At 38.0% G+C, this 20,631-nt stretch overlaps 1 protein-coding gene across 1 annotated transcript in view; it reads left to right on the top strand.

Moving 5' to 3' along the window:
- The window catches only part of LOC129562016 (ephrin type-A receptor 5), a 110,623-nt gene that overhangs the window by 26,189 nt on the left and 63,803 nt on the right, over window positions 1-20,631 (top strand). The gene's annotated exons all lie outside the window — the stretch shown is intronic.

Here is a 20,631-nt window from a genome sequence, read left to right as displayed (position 1 = left end):
TAGAGAACAGATAAAATATAAGAAGCATTTTACTTTAGACTTACAGTTTATCTATGTAACCTAAGTATTGTTAATGTGAATTTACTGATGACATTCAACTAGGGATCCTCACTGACCTTTGTATGAATCAAACACTGTACGCCGCCCCCATTTTTCCTTAATGTATATAAAACTGACTTAAAAGCAACTCACTTTGTTACATGTGAGGCATTAGACAAAGTGAGAAAAGTTTCAGGATACCTATTGTTTGGTAACTGAAGAACAGTATAGCTTTAGCGTGCATGCACACGTGTACACAAATTCCTTATGCATCAGAAACTACCATACAAGAATAACTAAATTTTAGTGTCTAGAAATATTTAGTGTATTTCTCAGTTGAATTAAAATGGTATCTACCCCTAAGAAGAGAAGCTTAATTTTCAGCATTATTAAACCCAAACCTTGATAATTTTGGATGCTGTGTATTGCAGAAGTATATTACTTTTTAAAAAATAGCAGAAATTATAATTTGGGCACTGTTCATTCATATTAATTTTTTTTAATTACACAGACTGTGATATTGAGACTTGGAATGTGCAGGTTAAAGGAAAACACACTTCACTAAAAATTAATCTGAGATTTATATTTCTTTACCAGCAAATTTTTGGCATGAAACTTTAATTACTTCATTTTGTTGGATGTGCATTCTTGAATTTCAGGGAGCATTTGTCTTATGATAGAAATATCTCTGGCTATTTTATTTTACTTTTCATGAACTTAAATAGCCTTATTTAGAAGTTAAATGATATGAGTCTAAAGGGACTTATCCTATCTCATTGAAGGTAATTTTTTTTGGGACTAAGAAAATCTTATCTACCTTGTAGTACCTGGAGCATACTGAATTAATAAAGTTTTGTCAAATAAAAGAAAAACTAAATGAAGAGATGTGGACAAAATGTAACAAAAATTTGGGGAATTATCTTTAAAGCACTAGCAAATTACTGAAAAAAGTCTGTACTAGGAATGGTGAAGGACATTGACATTGAATTATATATATTTCTCCTTGTGCTAGAATATGATTGATAAACACACAGAAATATAAAAGCGTTTAGACTCCACCCTCACTTTGGACTTTTTCTCTTTTATCACCTTTTAACTTCTTGAGTATTTTATAAACCAGATATTTCCTCCTTTTTAAAATGCCTTTTAATTACAAATAATTTAACTTCTCAGTGGTGATATAGACTTCAGTTCAGTTCAGTTCAGTTAAGTCCATCAGTCGTGTCCGACTCTTTGCGACCCCGTGAATCACAGCACGCCATCACCAATTCCCGGAGTTCACTCAAACTCATGTCCATCGAGTCGGTGATGCCATCCAGCCATCTCATTCTCTGTTGTCCCCGTCTCCTCCCACCCCCAATCCTACTTAAATTTGATATATTGCAAATATATTCCTGTTATCTGTATGTAATATTCACTGAAGTTTATATCATCATTTGGACATGGGAGAATGTATGTCTTGAAAGTAGATAAGTCAGTTCAGTTTAGTTGCTCAGTCGTGTCTGACTCTTTGCAACCCCATGGACTGCAGCCCCACCAGACTTCCCTGTCCATCACCAACTCCCAGAGCTTACTCAGACTCATGTCCATTGAGTCAGTGATGCCATCCAACCATCTCATCCTCTGCCATCCCCTTCTCCTCCTGCCTTCAATCTTTCCCAGCATCAGGGTCTTTTCCAATGAGTCAGTTCTTCGCATCAGGTGGCCAAAGTATTGAAGTTTCAGAGTTAAATAAAAGTTTTAAACCAGAATCATTTTTTCATGGTAATTTTTTTCTTTTGGAAAAAATGGTGGTATGATTCATTAATTCAAGAAGTATTTGACGTCTTATTAAATGCCTGGCATAATTCTTATGTTAGAAAAAACAATGGCTTGATGCTAAAATATGCTGAATCTAGAAACTTTTCTTCAAGCTCCTTTGTAGCCAAATAAGATAATTGTACAGGCATTTTGAATGCAACTATTTAGTTCAGACAAGTGCCAGAGCTCTGCCCACATTTTATATAAAAGCACAATAGCTTTTGAAATGAATTCTTTTTATAGGGTATGAAGTATTCTAAAACCTTCAGAGAAGCATCTTTGCCTAGTGGAAGTAACACAATAATAATATGATAACTTTAAGTTTAATATTTTCTAGATGAATGACATATGACCTGCTAGTAGGCACTGTTCCAAGGACTTCAAATGTAATATCTCACAACTCTATGTCTCATTATTAGCTTTATCTCCAATTTATATGTCATAAAAGTTATCTCTTTGATGTTTCTTGAATATTGTAAAAATAGCCTAGCTGTAAGGCTTTTGCACTGGCTTTTCTTACTGTCCAAATCTCTTTTGCCCGAGAAAGAAACAGGACTTTATCCTTTCTTTGCTTAACCTCATTCTCTCTATTGAGTTTTCTAAATTAACAGCCCATGCTTTCTTCCTCTGTGCATCAGATCTTCCTTACCCTGATTTGCCTTGTTACAGCACCCATTGCCATTATAATATACGTATTAATATTTGTGTGTATATTTTGTCTTCCCTGGTGGCTCAGTTGGTGAAGAGTCTGCCTGCAATGTGGAAGAAAGTGTGTATATTTGTATCTATTTGGCTTATTTTCTGTCTCCCATACTTGAATATAAGCTTCAGAATGACAGGGATTTTTATCTGCAGGTTCCCTCACCTTAGGACAATGTCTAGAATATAAATTATACAGTTAGTTGATAAGGGCCTGGGTCTTGGGCACAGCTCTAACTCTAAGATCCTTCCTCTTCACTATTCAACTTTCCTATGACTTATATCATTCAACTGTATGATTTTGATGAAACTCTGAACTCTTATCTGGGAAGCCAGTGGGTTTCTACTGCTAAAAATAATAGTATTAACATTTAAAAGCTTTCTAAACTGATATAATATGAATAAAATAACCCTTAGAAATTAGTGTCAGTGATATCTTGACCTTAAAGTGAATTAAAGAACATATTGGGTTAGGGACTTTCCTGGTGGTGCAATGGATAAGAATCCACCTACCAATTGCAGGGGACATGGGTCGGATCCCTGGTCTGGGAAGATCCCACATGCTACAGAGCAGGTAAGCCCGTGCTCCACAGCTACTGAACCCATGCTCTAGACCCTGTGAGTCGCAACTCCTGAAGCACATGTGCTCCAGAGCCTGACCTCTGCAATAAGAGAAGCCATTGAAATGAGAAGTCTGTGCACTGCAGCAAAGCAAAGCCCCTGTTCACTGCAACTAAAGAAAACCCATGCAAAAGTAAAGAAGACTCAATGTAGCCAAAATGAATAATTAACTAATAAGAAAAGAGCGTATTGGGTTATAGTGAATTTTCCCTTCATTATACACTTGAAAATTATACATGGTAAACTATGTCTGTTCTAGAATCGTACATATCAAATGTCACCAACACCATAGCCATTCCTGGTTTTGTGAAAGCTAGTTAATTTCACTTTTGTTTTCTATCGAAAATTTTTTTCCAATTGAAATGATTTAAGTTCATCATTTTATATGTGTCTGCCCTGATAGATATGTGTTTGTGTTGAACACAGATTCTGGTGTTAGTTGTCAGTAAATATCCAGTGACTGGACGGCTGGCAAAGTGAAGCCAGAGTTTGAGACTCTTGAAAACCAGTTTTTCAGCATTATCACTATATGTGTTTTAGACCTCAATTCCTTTGATTGCATATTTGGTTGACAGAAGCCAAATTCAAAGTGGTTTATCAAAAAGGTAATTGTAGATCATATAGATAAAAAGTTCCAGAATTTTTTAAAAATTGAAAGTACAGACACTTGTAGATCTAAATGCTAAAATATTGCCTGCTATGAAGATCCATGGTTCAGGAATGCTCTGGCACTATTATGGTATTTAAGGCACTGATCAAAATGAGCTTATTTAGGTAGAGTCCAGGGGCTCTAATATGTACTGAGAGATAGATTGAAGGAGGAATATCCATCCAGAGGAGACAGAGAAGGAGTGGTCTATGAGGAGGCAGGAGACCAGATGATTATTGGATTCCTGAATCTGAAGTAGATTCAATCTCAGACAAAGCACATGACCAAAGAATGAAGAGAGAGGCTCTCACCCAGTGTCTTTTATCATATCCCCACTTCATCTCTCAATATGTAAACTTCACTGACATGTCAAGACTCACATCAACTGTTTGTTCTATCATAAAACCTTCCTCAGTTCCGTTAGCCAAAGTATTCTCTCCTTCTGCTTAAGTCTCAACAATGTACCAGTATTTCTCATGGAATGTAATGTTTTCAACCACAAATTATAATAAATATGTTCTCTCTTCTGCCCGCCAGTAATTTAGAGGATAAAGACTTTTGTGGCTCTCCCACATAACCTAATTGAATGAATGACTCATAAATTATTGAATTAAAGATAAACTGGGCATCAATCTCTATTTGAAGTGCTTTGTCTCATTTTCCCCTATTAATGTTCATAGTTTGGAAAATAAAATAAAAAAAAAAATGTTAGTAACACTGACATAAGCACAATAAAATACCTAAACCATAAATGTGCTTTCTTCCTGAGTAATGAAACTTTTGGTGTCATCCAGAAAATAAATGCAATGATGTCAAAGAAGTATTGCATAGGAATTAAGAAATCTCCATAGCTTACATTATTTATTTGACATTTGGACATGGTAATGCCAGTATGGTGACATCCCTGGTGATATCAAGCAGTGTTCACTTTTATAAATGATAATGTAACATCAACATGATTGTACTTCTCCCTCAGTCTCCTTAAGTTATGGTCATCGTGCATCTGTTGATATATTTGGCACATTAACAACTAGGATTATGTACTTTCAGAGCTTGATAAGCTTCGATAAAAGTAAGTATTACACAAAATATTTTAATCAGGTACTATTTTATTTTAAAATAATTGTAAATAGACAAACATTTGTAATCACATGCAATCACTGATTTTAGAAAAGAGCTCATTAAAAGCAAATTCAACATTTTATGAATTAGCAATAGATGTGACATTATAAAACTCTAATAAATCCAGGCATGTGTATTGATTTAATATCTGGGAGTTGTTATCCCTTCTATTTTCTTATGATTACATGATTTTTTCTTCAAAGGCTCTGAATCAAAGATAATTAGAGACCAGATCATAATTTATTAACAACAGACAAATGGGGATCAGGGCACAGTAGTTCCAGAAAGACTGGGAGCATAGCAACAACTAATTGCCCACTGTGGGAAGTTAATCATCCTAGGAAACTGAACCCAAGAGGGTTACTGGCTCAAATGCTCAACGTTATTGAATATCCCACCTGCGACTTCTCACAGATCAAGCATGTAAACATCACTGCAACTCTCAGGAAGTTATACTGAGGCAAACGTTTGAAAGGAAAACCTCTCTTCATGGTACTGGAGGCAAGTTAATGTCATTGATTTGCAAAGATGAAAATTATTTTAGCAAAAATCTGGAGGTTCATATTTCAAGTACTATGAAACACAAGACAGGTCAAAAGCCTAACCACAAGAGCCAAATACACTTTTTTTTTTTTTAATCTCTGTTTGCCTGAAGCTCCATTTCTATGAGAACATGATCCCCATCTGAAAGAGCAAGCATGCTGTCATACCAGAAGATGCTGGGCTCTGAAAGAAAACCCTTCTAGGTTTCTGGGAATCTCACCACATCTTTCAGAGTCCATGATAGCACAGGCTTTCGTAGGAGCCTGAGAGCCAGCTCTGCAGACAAAATCAATAGCACTGCCCTATGCCAAAGGGTAGACCATCTATTCAACAAAAATATCAGCTAATTTCCTGAGCCATGTCTAGGAATATGCTTACTGCTGAGAAATGAAGCAAATAAACAATAAAATGTTCCAAATGATTTTAAATACCAGGATAAAGCTACATTTGTTCAAGACCTGTGCTCTTTTTTAAAACTTGTGTGAACCTGGAAAGCAATAAATGTTTCTAATGGAGTAGAAACTCAGACTCAAACAGCTGAATTCTTATATTATGCTGTGTGGAAGTGTTGAATTCAGATCTGTCTGATGGCTGTGATGGTTATAGTGCTACAATACATACTATATCCCAGTTATCTTTCTTATCAAATTCTTTTAATGATCCCTCACCCACTGCTTCTTTCTTATTTCTTACCCTCCTGACTTTCTAATCTCACAGAAAAATGACAAACTTTTCTGTATCCGATCTTTGGCATACATTTGCTGTCAATAGTCTATAAGCATTTTCAACTTTCTTGGAGTCATCAGTATTGCAGATAACAATGTTAGAATTATGTTATTGTTTTATGTTTAATTATATGCTTCCAATGATTATTTATGTAAAGACTATCTTTTGTTCCTGTTCTTGTGGTCTGCTGTTGAGTTGCACATCTCTGTGATGGCTATGAGTTCTCAAGTCAGGGTCTATTGAAAGGCAAGTCAGATCATTGAGTTTTTTGTTTTTATTTTTGTTTTCACTTTCTTTACACATCACCTCTTTCATCCTGATTGGCAAGATATCATCAAATTGGCAAACTGAGACATCTATGTGTTGATTAGTGGAGAAAGGCTTCTTTGTTTCTTAGGGGTTTTTGCCATTCTTAGACCGACTACATAAATCCTCTTCAGTGTTCCTCCAGATCAAATATTCCATTGGATTCAAATATCCCCTCGTAGCTCACAAACACCACTTCTGCAACTCCAAGAACTCTCCACTGACACTGAGAAATCCTAGTGTTGCTTTCACATTCTTAGGCTTATTTCACATGATTTTCCTGAGGCAAATTTAATAGACATTGGTTTAAACTGATTCTGTTCATTGATGATGTACACATTTTGCCAACATTTAAAAGAAGTCTCATCTGTGGAGTTAAATTCTGGTCATATAATTTTGATTGTTTGATACTTTAACTTGTTGAAATGCTTCCTCTGTTTAATGCAAAGATCTATACTATTTTTCAAAGTATAGAGATGTAAGACACATAAGAATGTAAAAGATAATCATAACATGCAATCACAGAGCAAAGAATTGAACAAATATATTTAAAATATGTAAGAATATAAGTTAAGTAAAATATTTTCTATACTAATGTGAATTGAATTTTTGCCTAGATATAATAGAATTTACCACCAATCCTCATTGCTAAAGTTATTTCTGAGATCTCCATGTGTGCCAACAACACTATGCTACATTTTTAAGGATACCAAGTTCAGCATAAGTGTTCCAACAGATATTAAATTTGTAGAATTTTTCTGATGTTCTTAATTTGCTGCAAGTAAAATTATCTGCGGAGAAGGCAATGGCAAGCCACTCCAGAACTCTTGCCTGGAAAATCCCATGGATGGAGGAGCCTGGTAGGCTGCAGTCCATGGGGTCACTCAGTCAGACACGACTGAGCTACCTCACTTTCACTTTTCACTTTCACGCATTGGAGAAGGAAATGGCAACCCACTCCAGCGTCCTTGTCTGGAGAATCCCAGGGACCAGGGACGGGGGAGCCTGCTGGGCTACAGTCCATTGGGTCGCACAGAGTCGGACATGACTGAAGTGAATAAGCAGCAGCAGCAGTAGCAAAATTATCTGGAAAATGCCAATCTGTAGGTCCAGCCTTCCTCAGAAAATTTTAAGATAAAATTTAGCCACCCAAATGCCTCACTTCTATTTCATCATGCCAAAGATGATATAAAATCTGTTATCATCAAACCAGCAGGAGTTTAATGTTTGTATGATAAGTGATGTTGAGCATTGTTTATATACACAGTTTGATGACACAAGTATATGATCAATCAGAATTCTAAATTTCCATGGCTTTGTATGTTTTCTAATACATAAGGATCTCTTGATATATTTTGACACTGGTATCTGACTTTCTCTGACCTCCTTCCAGTCTAGCTATTTCAAATGTACTTATAATGGTCTGCTAGATTCACTTCTTCTCTAGTCATTTAGAATATAAAGGAACAGGACAAACTGGACCTTTTCTTGAGTCCTAATGATTTGTAAGGAATCATTCCAAACCTGTGATATTATATACTGTCACTCACTAAGAGGAAAATAGCTACTTTGAAATTGAAGTTGATGTCAGTTTTACCATCCAGTGTTTTTCTACCCAAGCCCTGAGACTTCTAACTCCTCATCTAGGAAATTGAAGTGGAAGTACTGTATATCACAAATATTTGTCTGAGCCTATGCAGTTTGGCCCATTGCCAGGGTGACTGGGTCCTGCTCGTGTGTCTCCAACTCTTTGAAACTACCCTCACTCTTACGAGTGGAGAAGGAAATGGCAGCCCACTCCAGTGTTCTTGCCTGGAGAATCCTATGGACGGAGGAGCCTGGTAGGCTACAGTCCATAGTGTCGCAGAGTCTGGCACTTTCTTAAATAGTCCAGCTTGGAAGTCTATTACGGGTCACCTCAGTACATTGGACTGATTCAAAATTGAGAAAAGAGTTCATCAAGGCTGTGTATTGTCACCCTGCTTATTTAACTTATATGCAGTGTACATCATGCAAAATGCAGAGCTAGATGAATCACAATCTGGAATCGAGATTGCCAGGAGAAATATCAACAGACTCAGATATGCACTTGATAACACTCTAATAGCAGAAAGTGCAGAGACATTAACGAGCCTCTTGATAAAGGTAAAAGAGGAGATTGAATAAGCTGACTTAAGACTCAACATTCAAAAAACTAAGATCATGGCACCTGGTCCCATCATTTCATAGCAAATAGATGGAGAAGAAGTGGAAACAGTGACAGATTTTATTTTCTTGGGCTCCAAAATCACTGCAGACAGTGACTACAGTCACAAAATTAAAAGACTCTTACAACTTGAAAGAAAAATATGGCAAACCTCGATAGCCTATTAAAAAGCAGACACATCATTTTACCCACAATGGTCTGTATAGTCAGAGCTATGATTTTTCCAGTAGTCATGTATGGATGTGAGAATTGGACCACAAAGAAAGCTGAGCACCTAAGAACTGATGCTTTCAAATTATGGTGCTAGAGATGACTCCTGAGAGTCCTTTGGACAGCAAGAAGATCAGCCAGTCAAACCCGTCAATCCTAAAGGAAATCAACCCTGAATATTCTTTGAAAGGACTGATGCTGATGCGTCAGTACTTTGGCCATCTGATGCAAAGAGCTGACTCATTGAAAAAGACCCTGATACTGGGAAAGACTGAGGCCAGGAGGAGGAGGCAACAGAAGTTGAGGTGGTTGAATGGCATCACCAACTCAATGGACATGAGTTTCAGCAAACTCTGGGAGATACTGTAGTCCACGGGGTGCAAAGAATCAACTTAATGACTGAACAATATATGCATATTTGAATTCAAAATATATAGTTTTGTTTTTCTTTGATTAAAATTATAATATGAAAATTTCCTATGTGGTTCAAAATATTTAAAAAATAAAAAAATTATTGCCTCTTTGATATTCTAGTATCTGACTTTTCCCATATATTTTTCCTTTTGTTTTGTTTGTTTGTTTTCTTTTGTTGTGTTGGTTTAGGGAAAGGGAGTTGCTGTTTTATCTCTAATATTCTTAGAACACATTTGTATAATTCAAATTAAGGGACAGTGAATATGAATATTTTAAAGACTGTTGATACTTATTGATAAATGGCCCTTCTAAAACATTGTACCAATTATCATTCCCCCCAACAGTGCATGAAATTGCCTGGTGGTTCACAAACTAGTTAGTCTCTGCTAATTTAATGGGAGAAAAATAGTTCTGTGTTTTTAATTGCATTTTTTTATATATTTGAGATTTAATAGGATCATTTATATATTTGCAATAAGTACAATCATTAGTTATTTTACTACCTATTTTATAAATTATATGTACATGCCCTTTACCCGTTTACCCTAGTGAGATCTTAGCTTTTCATATAGTGAAAATATTTCATTAGAAGTAGCAAAATTTGCTTGCTTTTTAATTATATTAATTTTGCATGAGGCACAAAAAATATAAATTTTATGGGGTTGAGTATCTAAATTGATATTCTCCATAGTCTTATGTAAGTACCAGCACTAATTATCACCCTCTCCTTATTCTGTTTTAGGTCTCTACATGTAACATTTGCTAAAAAAAAAGTATCTATGTAGATATTCTTTTATATATACTACCTCTAGACTATCAAACCTATTCTCCTAGCTTATATCAGGATCATATTAGTTTAAATATTATAATTTAGCTACATTTTTCAATATTTGTTCAGGAATATTCATATTGGGAAATCACATATGGTCACAATTATAAATATTTGACATAAGTATTTTACATGCACATATATGCACACACATATATGTATATATGCCATTGCATGTGTACAAAGCAATTATCATTATTAACTACTGTTATATATGTGTATAATGCATTAAAATAGTTAGCTTTTGTCACTGTTGTATTTAATTTTAAACAGAACTACCATAATATATGATTTGGAAACTACTGACTAGTACTAATAGGCCAAGATTATATTTGCATGGAATTTGAATAGTTTGATATGAAAATGAGAGCTTAGCTTTCTTTTAAATCATTCCCATAATTGATTCAATTTTCATAATTTTTATCACAAAATACACACATTCCTTGTGTTTTTGCAATTCCAGTGTACCTCCCCAATTACTTTAATTATTTGTGAGCGATGTAATTAAATGAAAGATAAGTCCCAGTTTTTCTACCCAACAAATTTAATAATGATAGGTGTGATTCAACTTTGGAAAATTATTTGATAGCCACAATGCAGAGAGCTAAATAAATTATAACTTAAATATTTGGCTTATTTCTTTGAATAATCTCTTTCCTTTTTTAGACCCACTCATATTTTTAATAAACATTACCCTTTCATTAAGACAAAGGAGTGTTTAAAGTAAATGTTACTATCACAAAACTATGCTTAAAATATTCTAATTTTTTTTGGCTGGCTGGCAAAGTTAGCATCACTTTCTTTGCAACTTTTCTTCCCTCTACTTTTTCCTTTCTACTTCTCTCAAATTAAAACCTAAAATAGGTAAGCACAGTCAAGTTAGCGATGACAATGGTACTCTTCTCTCAAAGAAGCCTTGCAGATAGACTTGATTCAGCTGTGAAAAGATTGGGAAGAAGAAGTGTAGTGGAAGGAGCTTGTAGAGACTTTCAGTTTCTAGCAATGGAGGTGATTGATGTTTGCTCATGGAGGTATCATCCTGCAAGAGAAACACATGATTCAGTAATGTGTGCATGCATGCGTGTTAAGTCACTTCAGTTCTGTCTTACTCTTTGCAACCCTATGGACTAGAGGACATGAGGCTTCTTGGTCCATGGGATTCTACAGCCTGGGAAGCCCTCAGTATTTTGTATATCAACACTGTTCTTGTGCCAGAACAAAGCTAAGATAATGCTTGCTATGATAAGGGAATCAGCCACCAACACCTGAAACTGAGACTCAAAGGCAAACAGTGGGGTGTAAAAGCTTTACAGTGAAAAAAGGGAAGGCTTCAAGTATGCCCTGATTGGAGGCCTGGGATAGCCTGAGGTGGACTAACAGGAAGTAGGTCATCCTATGTGATTGATTAGGCTTCCTCTGTTGTTCAGTGGCTCAGTTATGTCCAACTCTTTGCAGCCCCATGGACTGCAGCATGCCAGGCTTCTGTCCTTTGCTATATCTCAGAATTTGCTTAAACTTGTGTCCATTGAATCAATGATGCCATCCAACCATCTCATCCTCTGTCACCCGCTTCCCCTCCTTTCCTCAGTCTTTCCTAGAACCAGGGTCTTTTCCAACAAGTTGGCACTTCTCATCAGTGACCCAAGTATTGGAGCTTCAGGTTCTGCATCAGTTCTTCCAATGAATATTCAGGGTTGATTTCCTTTAGGGTTGACTGGTTTGATCTCCTTGCTGTCCAAGGGACTCTCGAGGATCTTCCCGCACCACATTTTGAAAGCATCAACTCTTCAGCGCTCAGCCTTCTTTATGGTCCAGCTCTCACATCTGTACGTGACTACTAGCAAAACCATTGTTTTGACTATACGGACCTTTGTGGGCAAAGCAATGTCTCTTCTTTTTAATAGGCTGTCTAGGTTCGTCTTTAACTTTTCTTCCAGGGAGCTTGTGCTTAGTCAGTCAGTCGTGTCCAACTCTTTGCGACCCCATGAACTGTAGCCCGCCAGAATCCTCTGTCCATGGGGATTCTCTAGGCAAGAATACTGGAGTGGACTGCCATTTCCTCCTCCAGGGGTTCTAAGGAGCAAGTGTCTTTTGATTTCATGGCTGCAGTCACCATCTGCAGTGATTTTACAGCCCAAGAAAATAAAGTCTCTCACTGTTTCCATTGTTTCTCCATCTATTTGCCGTGAAATGTTGGAAATGGATCAGTTCATTTCAGTTCAGTCGCTCAGTCGTGTCCAACTCTTTGCGACCCCATGAATCACAGCACGCCAGGCTTCCCTGTCCATCACCAACTCCCGGAGTTCACTCAAACTCGTGTCCATCGAGTTGGTGATGCCATCCCGCCATCTCATCCTCTGTCGTCCCCTTCTCCTGCCCCCAATCCCTTCAAGCATCAGACTCTTTCCCAATGAGTCAACTCTTCGCATGAGGTGGCCAAAGTATTGGAGTTTCAGCTTTAGCATCAGTCCTTCCAGTGAACACCCAGGACTGATCTCCTTTAGAATGGACTGGTTGGATCTCCTTGCAGTCCAAGGGACTCTCAAGAGTCTACTCCAACACCACAGTTCAAAAGCATCGATTCTTCAGCGATCAGCTTTCTTCACAGTCCAACTCTCACATCCATACATGACCACTAGAAAAACCATAGCCTTGACTAGACAGACCTTTGCTGTCAATGTAATGTCTCTGCTTTTTAATATGCCATCTAGGTTGGTCATAACTTTCCTTCCAAGGAGTAAATGTCTTTTAATTTCATGCCTGCATTGATTTTGGAGCCCAAAAATATAATGTCTGGCACTGTTTCCACTGTTTCCCCATCTATTTCCCATGAAGTGATGGGACAAGATGCCATGATCTTTGTTTTCTGAATGTTGAGCTTCAAGCCAACATTTTCACTCTCCTCTTTCACTTTCATCAGGAGGCTTTTTAGTTCCTCTTCACTTTCTGCCATAAGGGTGGTATCATCTGCATATCTGAGGTTATTGATATTTCTCCCGGCAGTCTTGATTCCAGTTTGTGCTTCTTCCAGCCCAGCATTTCTCATGATGTACTCTGCATATAAGTTAAATAAGTGGGGTGACAATATAAAGCCTTGACGTACTCCTTTTCCTATTTGGAACCAGTCTTTTGTTCCATGTCCTGTTCTAACTGTTGCTTCCTGACCTGAATATAGGAACCAGATACCTGTATACAAATATACAGTGCTTACTAATATACTACTGGCATTTGGTTATGTAAATTTGAATAATGACAACTGAGTCGCTTTTCTCGTGCCCAACTCTTTGTAACTCTATTGACTGTAAGCTGCCCAGCTCCTCTGTCCATGGGATTCTTCAGGCAAGAACACTGGAGTGGGATGCCAGTTCCTTCTTCAGGGGATCTTTGGAATCAAACCCATGTTTCCAGCCTCTCCTGCATTGCAGGTAAATTCTTTATTGCTAGCCCCCAGGGAAGCCCTGTTAAAATTTAAATGATGAAATGTATGGAAAAAGTGAAGAGTTTGATTTTCCCTTTCGAAATATCATACTGGGCAGGTTTTAGCAAAAGTATTTCAAGGACCATGTAACCTCTTTTGTTAAGGGCTCACTTGATTTTTCTGACCTTGTGCATGTGTGCTCAGTCACTTTAGTCATGTCTGATTCTTTGTGACCCTATGGGATGTAGCCTGCCAGGTTCCTCTGTCCATGGGATTCTCCAGGCAAGAATACTAGAGTGGGTTGCCATTTGCTCCTCCAGGGGATCTTCCCAACCCAGGGCTTGAATCAGAATCTCTTGGGGCTCCTGCATTGGCAGGGGGATTCTTTACCACCATGCCACCTAGTAAGCCCTTTATCTTTACTGTGAGGGATACACAAATATTGTTAGAGAAATTGTGAGTTTGAGCTGGACCTGGAATGTTATCTTCTTCTTGACAGACCGGAACCTGTGGACAGGATTTGACGAAAAGTAGGCGAGGAGAAGGCAATGGCAAGCCACTCCAATACTCTTGTCTGGAAAATCCCATGGATGGAGGAGCCGGGTAGGCTGCAGTCCATGGGGTTGCTAAGGGTCGGACACGACTGAGCGACTTCACTTTCACTTTCACACATTGGAGAAGGAAATGGCAACCCACTCCAGTGTTCTTGCCTGGAGAATCCCAGGGACGGGGGAGCCTGGTGGGCTTCCGTCTATGGGGTCACACAGAGTCGGCCATGACTGAAGTGACTTAGCAGCAGCAGCAGCAGCAGGCGAGGAAAAGAAGGACGTGGGAGACCTAAGTCTCTAGTGGAACAAGGGTACTTTATTCATGGCAGTGTGTGATTATATATTGTTATACAAGGAAGCTTTAAGCAGAAAAATAAAGTTGAATAAAAAACACCGAAACCAGATGCAGAAGAACAGCAACTAGGGGGATAACAATCGTCACGGGGCCAGAAGACAATCTGTGTATTGGAAACAGGAACATGACTAAGTAGTTTTACAGAAAAAGTAAAAAGTTACAGAAAGGAATCCATGTGTGCGTTCCACCTCATGACCTCAGTCCTGAGAACTGCATGCAGCTCTGCTTGTTCCTGTTTTCTAGGAACTGATAAGGAACAGAGGGCCATTGAGAAACAGAAAATAACATATAGGATTCTTTAAAATTAAATGTTCCCTGACACTGGAAGATGAAGAGAACTTTTAAGAGTTTACCAGGAGAGTATGTGATGGAGAAAGAATATAAACATGAATGTTCTTGGCATGCTCTAGGCACTGTGACTCTTTAGACCAGTCAGCAAGGCTTCCCAAAACCTCTGTCTGAGACTTTCCCTAGCCTCCTGATCCTTCCTTCCTGCCTTTTTAATGGCATGACTTGTCATATATAAATTAATATACAAATATATGTATATATGAAGTACATACATATAACTAAAAATGTGTATGTATAGTTCTATTTTACTCTAGCTCAGTAAGAAACTATATGCTACGATTTAAGAATAAGACATTATTTTAAAAATGTTTTCTTTTCACATTATATAATGATTCTAATATAATGATTTTCTCTTTGAAGTGTAAATATTTTACAACAAAATATTCATCTTTTTTTGAAGGCTTTCCTGAAAAGTCTGGAGAAAACTGAGCTTTATTTTTACATCACTTTGTATAAGTGTGGGTCAATAGCTTAGGGGGCAAAATGAAGTCACTGAATAATTTTACAGTTTTGTTATTTTGCTTGAGATGTTATGATTTTGAGATAGTAACTAGTATTGGAATATAGAGGTGCAAAATATCTGTCATTAATCATTTATCTTACATTTGACACAAAAGCCTATAAATTTAAATGTTAGGAAAGGAAAACTTGTGGTTTAAAAAACAAAGATATGATGAAGTTTACAGTTACTTAACAAACTAGCCTTGTGTGTAGATAATAGAAATTAGCACTGTAAACAATTTGTAGGAGAATTATTTAAAGGAGTTACCAGAGAACAAATTGTTTTTAAGCACCTTCAGTTACTTTAGAAGATTTTATTAATATGCAGACTACTAATATGCTAATTACAAACCTTTTCTTTTGTATTCATTAAATGAATGCCCCTAAGACTGTTTTAAGACCCATCATTCAATACAGCAAGTGTTTGTTGCGTACCTACTGGGTCAAACTGAAAAAAAGAAACTAACAGGTTTTGAAAGATAATAATGCTTTCATCCCACAGTCAAAGTGTTTTAGTTTTTATTGTTCTGGGATGAGGCTTGGGCATTGTGTTTTGTTTTGTCTATATTCCAAAACTCCCCTGTTGACTCTAACCTATAGCCAAGTTTAGAATCATTATATAATATGAACAGAAAACATTTTTTATATAATGTCTTATTCTTAAATCATAGCACATGGATTCTTAGTAAATATTTGGAGATAATGAGAATGATCATGTTTACTGTAGCAAATAATTTACAAGAGGTATTTGATGAATTTCATTTTAAGTCCCCACATGTATACTGGAATAAGTAAACTGAAGCTAACATGTTCAAAATCCCTTGCTAGTTTCATCAGTTCTTTTACCTGTGGAATTCATGGACAAGCTCATTTTATAATGATCTCTCTGACCCATTAGAATGATTAAAAGAAGTGCAGTGAATCGTCATTAAAGTATAGCTTGGGAAATAAACCAATTGAAGTAGTCTAAAGATAACTTGCCTCAAGTTTTCTTTCTGCTTTTGAAGCCAAATCCAGCCTCTGTCCTCTGACAGCAAATTAAATCTCACAGATAGAGTTTTGGGTTAAGTAGAAAAGAATTGCTTTATTGCTTTCCCAGGCAAAGGATACCTCAGTGGGCTAATGCCTTCAGAACTATGTGTCCTGACCTGGAGGGTTAGTGAGTTTTATAGCAGTGGTTCAAAGAGGGTGTGATCAGCTCGTGGAGATTCTTCTGATGTGTTGGTGGTGAAGTAAGTGGGAGCCAGAATCAAAACCTTCTGGTTCTAGCTGGTCTGGGGTCTGTGTGCTGGTGTGCAGCAAACCATTAACTTCTGCCACCTGTTGGGGGTTTCAGTATCTGCCTGAGTGTATGCTAAGTCACTTCAGTCATGCCCTACTCTTGGACACCCTGTGGGCTGTAGCCCATCTGGCTCCTCTATCTATGGGATTTTTCCAGCAAGAATGCTGGAGTAGGTTGTCACTGCCACCTTCAGGGGATCTTCCTGACCCAGGGATCGAATCTGCATCTCCTGTATTGCAGGCAGATTCTTTACCGGCTCAGACAGTAAAGAATCTCCTTGCAATGCAGGAGACCTGGGTTCAAAATGGATTTGGAATGTCGGGAAAGTTTGTTATTTCCTCGGGTATGTCTCATCACAACAAAAATTTGAAGTGACGGATGTACCAGTGTTACAACCCCATGTAATTTCCTCGGTCGGACCAGTGTTACAGCTCAATTTTCTTTAGAAAGCAAAGGAAAATACATTCTCGAGGCATTAGGGTGAGCTGACCCAAAAGACGAAGAGAAGAGAAATCCCCCACCCCCATGCTGGCCTAATTTTGGCTCCTCTTTTTATGTTTTTTATCCTCTCCCTGAGCCTGCCCTATGTAAACTGGGCTAGCCAAGAGGGCTGTTTGTTTTACCTGAGGTTCTCATTCCCATCCTCGATCTTCCTTTGTTCTATTTTTATGGGCTTTTCCCTTTTTCGTCTTTTAGCCACCACCATTCTGGAGTCCTTTTTCCTATTCTAACTACCTAACAGGAAGATCCCCCTGGAGAAGGAAATGACAACCCACTCCAGTATTCTTGCCTGGAGAATACCATAGACAGAGGAGCCTGGAAGGTTACAGCCTGTGGGATTTCAAAGAATGGGACATGACCGAGGGATGACACACTTTCTTTACCGACTGAGCCATCTGGGAAGCCTTCAGTATCTACAAAACACAGAAAAAAAATTTGTGTTTTCAGTATCTCAAATGTCTCAAGTATATTGTTATGTATATCCTTTGAGGGGGAACCAGGACCTTGCCCCAAGGCTACCCTATTGTTTCTTGTTTATTCCTTGCTTATCTCCACAGTGACTCCCTTAGAATATTTGAATCTGCCTGTTGGAACTCAGGGAAGGTCAGGGAGGCTGAATGAAACCTATTTCCCATAATCAAAAAATGACACTAAAGCTTTTTGTGCCCAGGAGCCCCATAGGGTCCTGATAGGTATTACTTTCATGTAGTTTGATGTTCCTGGTCCTAATAATTGTCTTTGGAGTAAGAAATGAGATTACTTCCTGATTCCAAAGTTAGAGGGAATTTATTTCTTTTTGTCACTTTGTCCTTATGACAAAGGATAGCTGCACATGGAAAACTTAATTTGTAGGATGTTTGGGGGGTGTTTTTATTTTAGAAATCCTTGATTATGTATGACTTATTTAAGGTTTACCTGAGTCACTTATATGATTTTGTCGGGGGAGTTTGTAATTTCCTCGGTTCTGTCTCGTCACAACAAAACTTTGAAACTACGGATGGACCAGCATTATAGCCCTCAGACGGACCAGAGTTACAGCTCTGTGTTACAGCTCAGTTTTATTTAGAAAGTAAAGGAAACTACATCCTTGAGGCATGAGGGCATGCTGACCCAAAAGAAGTGAAGAGAAGATAGGTCCCCAGCCCAATTTTGGCTCCTTTTTTCATGTTTTTTTTCTCCTCCCCATGGGCCTGCCCTATGTAAATTGGGCTAGCCAGGAGTGCTGTTTGTTTTACCTGAGGTCCTCACTCTTCCTCAGACCTTCCTTTGTTCTATTTTTGCAGGCTTCTCCCTTCCTTGTCTTTTAGCCACCACCATTCTAGACTCCTTTTTTTTCTCTTCTACCTAGCAATTCAATCTCAGTTTTATATGTGCATTTGAGTAATATAGTAGAATTGTATCATTAAGTATTTTTTATTGCACCCTTCATTTAATACTTTGAAACAAACTGTGGCATATTTTGCTATAATAAAGGCTAGACTCAGAAAAAGGCAATTTAGTTGTTGTATGTAATTTATTGTGAACAGAATTTATCTGATGTTTTTTACCTGGTAGCTAGCTATTAGTGAAGGAAGAGAGAAAGGTTTATAACTGGATTCCCCAGGCAAATGTATTTAAATTTTCAACAGAGGGAGAGGGAGCTGAGAGTAGAACAGGCATAAAAATGAAAGGAGCTGAAAGATATGAAAGAAGAATTGTGCTTCCAGTACACCCTGATGCAGTAATTGGTGTCCACATCCTACCTCCACAACTTGTTATGAGTGCCATCTTAGAAAAGTGGTTCCCTGTGTCAAATAAAAAAAACATGTACAACTTGAGAGTTGCAAGTTAAGTTTTATTTGGGGCAAAGTGAGGAGGCAGCATCTCAGATAGCTCTGTGAGACTGCTCTATAATGGCAGTGGGGGAAAGTCATTATATAAGGTTTTGGTGAAAGGAGAGTTCAATATCATGAAGCACTCATTTTACAAAAGGTTTTTTGTTAGTCATGAGGATCTGATGTCATCATGAAGGGATTTAGTGCTTCTCTAAATATGAGGAGATGAAAGTATTGAGATCATAAAACATGTTCCTAAAAACATCTAGCTATCTAAAGACCTGTCCCACCAGCTGCTCAGGAGCAGAGTATCTCACTCCACCCTGAACTCCCTCAGGGGTTGTGGAAAGTCAACAGCTATATAGCAGCATGGGGTTCAATCTCCATAGAGGCAGATGGCAAATGCCTTTGCTGTTCATTCAATGCTCTTGGTAAGTGCCAATTTGTAGTTTACGTGGCCCCCTTGTGGTCATAAATCCAACCATACTTTGGGGGCATTTCATGACCAATTTTTCCCGCTTTCCTGAAAAGTCTCATTCCCAGTTCTGAAGAAGGTTTTTATTGATAGGCCACTCAGTATGCTATTACTGGACTAGGTCTTAGTAGTCAAAGATCTCTGGACACCTTTCTTCTACTTATGGTCCAGGAAAGTATTCCCTTTGTTGTATCTTCCCATATCTAGAGTTACACTGTTACAATCATTGATCATATATAAAGCTATACATTTGATCAACTGCTTCAAGTCTAGTCATCATTTTCATTGGAGGCTCAGTCATACACGTGGTAACGCAAGAAATAATAATATTGTGAAACAAGCAAAATACAAATGGTATAGTTAATAACGTTAGTGGAATTCAGTTCAGTTCAGTTCAGTCGCTAAGTTGTGTCAGACTTTTTGCAACCCCGTGAACCACAGCACGCCAGGCCTCCCTGTCCATCACCAACTCCTGGAGTCCACCCAACCCATGTCCTTTGAGTCGGTGATGCCATCCAACCATCTCATCCTCTGTCGTCCCCTTCTCCTCCTGCCCTCAATCTTTCCCAGCATCAGGGTCATTTCAGATGAGTCAGCTCTTCACATCAGGTGGCCAAAGTATTGGAGTTTCAGCTTCAACATCAGTCCTTCCAATGAACACCCAGGACTGAGCTCCTTTAGGATGGACTGGTTGGATCTCCTTGCAGTCCAAGGGATTCTCAAGAGTCTTCAACACCAGATTCAAAAGCATCAATTCTTCAGCGATCAGCTTTCTTTATAGTCCAACTCTCACATCCATACATGACCACTGGAAAAACCATAACCTTGACTAGATGGACCTTTGTTGGCAACGTAATGTCTCTGCTTTTTAATATGATGTCTAGGCTGGTCTTAACTTTCCTTCGAAGGAGTAAGCATCTTAATTTCATTGCTGCAATCACCATCTGCAGTGATTTTGGACCCCAGAAAATAAAGTCTGACACTGTTTCCACTGTTTCCCCATCTATTTCCCATGAAGTGATGGGACCAGATGCCATGATCTTTGTTTTCTGAATGTTGAGCTTCAAGCCAACATTTTCACTCTCCTCTTTCACTTTCATCAAGAGCCTTTTGAGTTCCTCTTCACTATCTGTCATAAAAGTGGTGTCATCTGCATATATGAGGCCCCAGTTACTATCATTTAAAGCTTATGAAAGTTCTAAGGCTTCAGTATAGCCAATTA

This window comes from Moschus berezovskii, chromosome 5 (assembly GCF_049115385.1).
Source record: "Moschus berezovskii isolate FMDL1 chromosome 5, NW_MosBer_1.0, whole genome shotgun sequence".
Lineage (NCBI taxonomy): Eukaryota > Metazoa > Chordata > Mammalia > Artiodactyla > Moschidae > Moschus > Moschus berezovskii.
This window is presented reverse-complemented; position numbering and strand designations above follow the sequence as displayed.